Consider the following 6,000-nt stretch of genomic DNA (forward strand, 5'->3'; position numbering starts at 1 on the left):
AGCCACATCAGAAGTCAACAAGTTCTCAGTTTCTCAGGCCATGAGGGACTAACAAGAGACATTTGGGCCAGACTCCTGACACATACCCACTTCATCTTCTTAATGCCAAATTCCCATTCCACCAAATTTTCATTCACACCAAATGTCCATTCCAGTACTGCTACTCCTTAACATAATGCCACTGAGGGGGCCAAGCTACATCAGTCCTCTCCCCAATCCTGTAACCCCTATTCCCTATTAACAATGGGTTCATGACGGGGTGAGACCTGTGACTCAAGCCAGGTCTGGGTCCCTGTCCCCTTTTCTCCATCTTCAAGAGTTTTACACATCCTTCATTATCTACCTCCATATTTACCTCCTGGTGGAGCCATTGTCTATGCCAGGACCCAAGCACTTTGTACATCCCAATCAAAACAGCTTGATTTGAAACCCAAACAAGCTGTTTCTTCTATTTTAGGGGGCTTATCTCTTCTGGACTAGGCTTGTTGAAGGCCAGGTACTTACCTTATTCATCTTTGCATGGCCCACAGCATCTAGTCCAGTGCCTGCCTTATAGTAGGGGCTCTGCAAACGTGAAAGGAAGGAAGAAAGAAAGGGAGGGAAGGAGGGAGGAAAGAAGGAAAGAAAGAGAAGGAAAGGTAAGGAGGGAGGGAGAGAGGGAGAAAGGGAAGGAAAAAGCAAAGAAAGAAAGGGAGGGAGAAAAAAAATGGAAGCTAGGCATTCAGTATGCCACACCTCTGACTTTTCTAAGTCCAGCCCCCAAATCATGTAATCATGGGTTTCCAATACAGAGACCACAGGAGTTTGGTGTTTATCATGGGTTAGTTCATTACCATAGACTTAGAGGCTGAAAGAAGTAGATCTCTCAGGACCTCTTACCAACCTGGGAGCTGAAGGAAGTCACTGGAACAAAAAAGGAAACAGTGATAAAGGGAAAGGTGTGGAATTTTACATTTGAGGACTTATTCCAGCCCAGCAGGCTTTAGCTTTGGGTGTGTCTTCTGACAACCCTGCGCCTCAGCTTCCCTCTCTATGAAATGGAACACTATCACCTCCTTCCAGGGAGTGTTGTGAGCATGTAAAGAAAAACACAGAGTACGTGAAAGTGTTTTGTGGACGGGAGCATGCCTTGTGGATGTTATCTCTCTCTCAGAGAGAGTCTAGCCCCGGGGCTCCGCCAGGCCTCTGCGCTGCCTGTTTCCTTGTGTGTCCCCTTGGCAGCCTCCAATAAGGAAGCCAACCCAGGATGCCTTTTCTGTAGTGTTTGGAATTCACCTCAGTCTACCAAGAAGGAGAAAAAGGGAAGGAGAAGAAAAAGGACATACAGCAGCCACTACCACCAAAGCCTCCCAGGGAGCGAGCCACTCTAGAGTAGTTCCTCCTGAGCTCTGCAGAGGCCTCACCACTGAGGAAAATGCCGGAAAAATGCCGGCTAATTTCAGAGGCTCCACGTTGGTGGGCCAACATCCCAGGGAGAATAAGCAATTATGATTTCCATCTAAGCAACATATGCTGTTTGCTGGCCTCTTTCGAACAGCTGTAGGTTAGATGCTGTTAAGATTGGTCTCCTTCTCTCCTCCATATTTCAGAATTCAAATTAAACTAAAATAACAGCACCTGCTGAACAAAAACCCCATTGGAAATGTGTCCTCGTACACAATTACTGTAGGGAGGCTGGTCACCATTGTTACCCGCCTATTCTTCCTGAATGGGAACGGCAGCGAAGTTTCCCAGGCAGCTGCAGCAATTCAATTGTATAACTGGAGCTGGCCCCGCGCCAACCCTCAAGAACTCAAGTGGCACCAAAAGATACTATATTGATTTGCAATCGAACATAATAGGCCATCAGCTTAATTATTACTGAAGTGACAAGGTTCTGGGTATTTCATATTTATATTTCAGGGCTGTGAAGGATGAATGTAAATCTTTTAAATGCACGGATTTGCATATCTTCAGAAGGGTTGAGTGCTCTTATTACATTCATAGCCTTTGAAAGACCAAAAGGACTGGCTATTGAACTCAGGTTGCCAGATCCCACCGGCATTTGCTTGGATGAAGAGACAAAAGGCATAAAATGGAAATTGCTTTTAGTCCAAAAAAAAAAAGGGGGCCAAAAAAAGAAAAAGCCTACTACCCAACTCCATCAAGCTCAGACCTCTTCGCGGGCCTTCTCTGAGAAATTGGTTACCGGTCTTGTTGGACAGAGGCATCTGGATATTGGGAAATCAAACCATTGACTCTGACTTGTGAGGTCCCCCTTGCTTTCTCCTTCCCAGTCTGCTCCTAGATTCTGCAGAGTTCTGGTCAGTAGAACCTTATGAGCCACTGAGATATGGGCAAGGGAGGGACAGGGAGAGACAGAGGTCCATTTTCCAAATGTCCACTTCACATATGCACCATACCGAGACCAAAGACCCAAAGACAATAGTCTCATTGTCATCCACTCATCATCATCAACCCTCCTCCCTACATCCCTTCTAATAGGACCGTTGTCCTAGCAAGAAATTTTAAAACCATTCCAAATTTCTCCCTGTCTCTCACCCGCTAGATCCAGTAAGTTATTGCAAGTTATTGATGCCTCCTCCTGAGGCCCCCATAGATACTGCTCCCTGCTCCATCAGTCTTATGCCTTGCCTCTGTCATGTCCCATTATAAAGTCAAAGTCTGTAAGATTTTCCTGCCGTACCTTCCTGCCTCCATCTTCCTGGATTGCAGTCCATTCTCCACCCTGCCATCAAAGGGCCTTTCTGAAAATGCTGGAAACTCCTGCCTAAAATCTTTCCATAGAGGCCAGAAGATAAAGCTCATCTCTCTTCACAGTCAGGCATCAGCCTTCATGCCAAACCACTATTCCCTAGGTATATACCTTCACCCTTTACACATGGTGTTTCAATTCTCCTTGCCTGAAAGCCTTTTTCTTCTCGTCAGTGGAAAGACAAGAATCATTTTCCAAGATTCCCTTTAAGACATTGTGTCCTATCTTATACTTTACACAGGTCCCTCCTCAGCAAGCTACTTCACTTCATTCGTGTGTACATTATGAAAACTTATCATATTGTGCTTTAGTTAATGGTTCACACTGGGGAGCAAACTGCTTTCAATATCAGGGTCTCACAGTCAGAAAATGCTTTTAAATCAGGACCTGGCTCAGAGCCTGGAATGTAGAAATGTTCAGCAATTGTTCTTTGAGTAAGTCTTCATTCCCAGGAAACATCAACAATGTACTGAATGTCTATAATGTGTGATATTGTTCCAGGTACTGAACCAAAAACAGTTCATATGGGAACCCAGGCCCAAGACCAAGACACTATAATAAGTGTAGTAGTCAATGCTAATTACCAAGAAATTGGTTGAGACATCAAGCATCCTTGAAACACACAGAAACAGGAAACATGCAGCCTAGAGTGTCTGGGAGAAAGTAGGACTAAAACTAAGCCTGAAATCCTGAAATGCTATAATTTAAGAAGTGGCAGGACATTTGAATTCACCTTCTCCAATCCCCACATTTTATAGATAAGCAAAATTGAAGACCAAAAAAGTTAAGATTTACAAGGTTGTAAGAGCAGTAGGAATTCTGGTTTCCAAATGCACCTTCTTTCCATGATGCAGTGAAATGGGTAGGACTTGATTAGACACGAAGTGTGGAAAGTAATCCAGATGATAGCTCTACAGCAGCCTAACCATCCTCAGGAACCTCGGGAACCTCAGTATCGTCACCATTGCCACCACTCCTCTCCCCAGTACCACCATTGCCGCTACCTTGTCTCCACCATTGTTAGAATCTCCCTCACAGCCACTGTCCAGCCCCACTCCCACCATCATTTATTTGTACCACCACAATCCATATCAGAGAAGCCTCTTTGTTTAGTGGGGAGAAAAGGTGCTTTGTTCTTGTTGCCATTATCTACAATGAAATTTCTGCCCCTGTTCTACTCCATTTTCCTACGCCATTTAGATGGCCGCTGTCCTTTTAGATCCTGGGCTCTAGCACAGAGCTGTCTTAGCACTGCCAAGGGGCACTGTGATAATCTCCCCACTCCAGGAAGAATTTTTATTTCCTTGAACTGAGATGCTATTTCCAAGGAAGCTAGATCAGAAGGAATCCAGGAAAGAAAAAAAAAAAGAGTTAGAGAAAAAGAGAGAGTATTGTAAAATTTAGGAAACTAGAATTCTGTCTACAAAGGTTATGGGCAATAAGAGAGTTACAATCTAAGTCTTTGAAGGGGACAGCTCAAGAAGTCTGAAGAGGAAAATGTCCACTGTTACCTATCAGGAAACCTAGGGATATTCTCCAGGACACAGCTGAGTGCCCCTTTCCCTGACTTTTGGTGTCCTGGCTCATCATCTGGTTCTCCCCGCCAACCCATGTTGCCATCTCTGGCTTCTGTCTTGTCTGGGGCTGCATTTAGATCCACTTCCCTGGCTTACGTCTTTTGGGAAGAGCCCAGCACCTCCACTGGAATCACCCAGGAGAGAAATCCGAGGGCTGGCAAAGACTCAATCCCTGGAGTCCTCGGGCAGCAGCATCCCCACAAGGGCCTCTCCTGCCAGGCAGAGCACAAAGGAAGGCATTATCCTGCGAGGAGGAGAGGAGCCGAGGAGGACCACCTGCTCAGGCAATTCTATGATAAAAGGAAGTGAAGCTGGAAATTGGACAATTGTTACTAAGTAGCTGAGGACCCAGCTGAGTGGGGTTTTCTTTAATAGAGGTAATAGAAACCAGCTTTAAAGGCAGATGGAGATTTTCCAGAACCCAGGGGCTCATCAAGAGAATCAGGGTAGAGAATTAGGCCCAGGAAAGGGCATCTCTTCACATCCTTGTGAGGAGCCAGAAGGCATGGGGTTCTTCCCTACAGGCACAGGAAGCATTTCACATATGTCAGTATTTATTTCCTGCCCTCCTTTTAAAGGCACAGTCTTTGTGAGCACCTGGGAGGGAGAAAGTGATCCCTAAGACTTGGCAAGGGTTTGCCAAGAATTAGCTACAAAGGACCAAACACTTTTTTCACCACTTCCTAGGCTGGGAGACTGCGGAAACACTGGAAAGCAAGCAAATCTGGACTTCAAGCATTTGACAAAGTCTTCATCCTCATGGAAAAGATAGATGACAAGGTAATTAAGTGAATTCAGGGTTGGTTTGTATCTACAATTTATCGAGTGCTTACCATGTGCCAAGCACCATACTGGATTTTTCACACGTTGTATCACTGAATAACCTCACTGCCCATTCACAGATGAGGAAGGTGGCTCACAGAGGTTGACACATTTAAGCCCAGGGGAGCCTGAGAGCATCTCTGCCACCTCTCTATAACATTTTTCTACAGGCTAGAATGAGAATGCCCATGTATGCTCACAAGGCACACTGTTGCATTGTGCACAGACAGACACCAATCAACACGCTTTTGGTCGCAGTCACATAGAGCTCGGACTCCCGCAGATGCCATGTGTGTTTGCATGAGCACACACAGCCCTATAGGTACGAACATACTCCCACACCAGGGATGCCTATCCGAGGTCTTGCCTCTTTCCACCTCCTGTCTCCAACTACTGGATAGAGCTCTTCTTATCCTGCATCTCAAGCTTCAGAAAACGGTGCAGATTATCTGGGGGTAACACTCTAAAGTGCAGTGGGCTGAGCAGCATCCCTAGGGTGAGGCCATGGGAAAGAAAGACAGAAAGACCCGAGGGATCCATCAGTCAGATCTGCACTCATATGCTTAGCCTTGCTCCGTGTTAGCAGTGTGGCCTCAGGGAGTCCCTGCACGTCTCCAGCCTCCAGTGGCCCCTCTGTTCAGATGGGGATAGAAATACCCATCACAGAGCATTGCTCTGAGGACTGGAAAGTCCTGAGACAGTTGGAACAGAGTGCCTGTGCCTGTCCATGGTCAATCCCAAGCCATTCTGCCACGTTCTCATGCTGCCACCTTCTGATGCCAAAGCCATCTCCGTGGCATGCTGCGCCGTACATTGTCAACAGCCACCAGGGAAAAAGAGGTGGCA

At 46.1% G+C, this 6,000-nt stretch overlaps 1 long non-coding RNA gene across 1 annotated transcript in view; it reads right to left on the bottom strand.

The window, feature by feature from the left end:
- LOC105720000 (uncharacterized) overlaps window positions 1-5,632 on the bottom strand; it is a 141,913-nt gene extending 136,281 nt beyond the window's left edge. The window contains exon 1 of the long non-coding RNA XR_010338411.1: window positions 5,522-5,632. This is a non-coding gene — a long non-coding RNA (uncharacterized LOC105720000). The remainder of the gene's footprint in view (window positions 1-5,521) is intronic.
- Window positions 5,633-6,000: the final 368 nt, after the last annotated feature.

This window comes from Aotus nancymaae, unplaced genomic scaffold (genome assembly GCF_030222135.1).
Source record: "Aotus nancymaae isolate 86718 unplaced genomic scaffold, 86718_ANA_hifiasm-v0.15.2.pri h1tg000059l, whole genome shotgun sequence".
NCBI classification, from domain to species: domain Eukaryota; kingdom Metazoa; phylum Chordata; class Mammalia; order Primates; family Aotidae; genus Aotus; species Aotus nancymaae.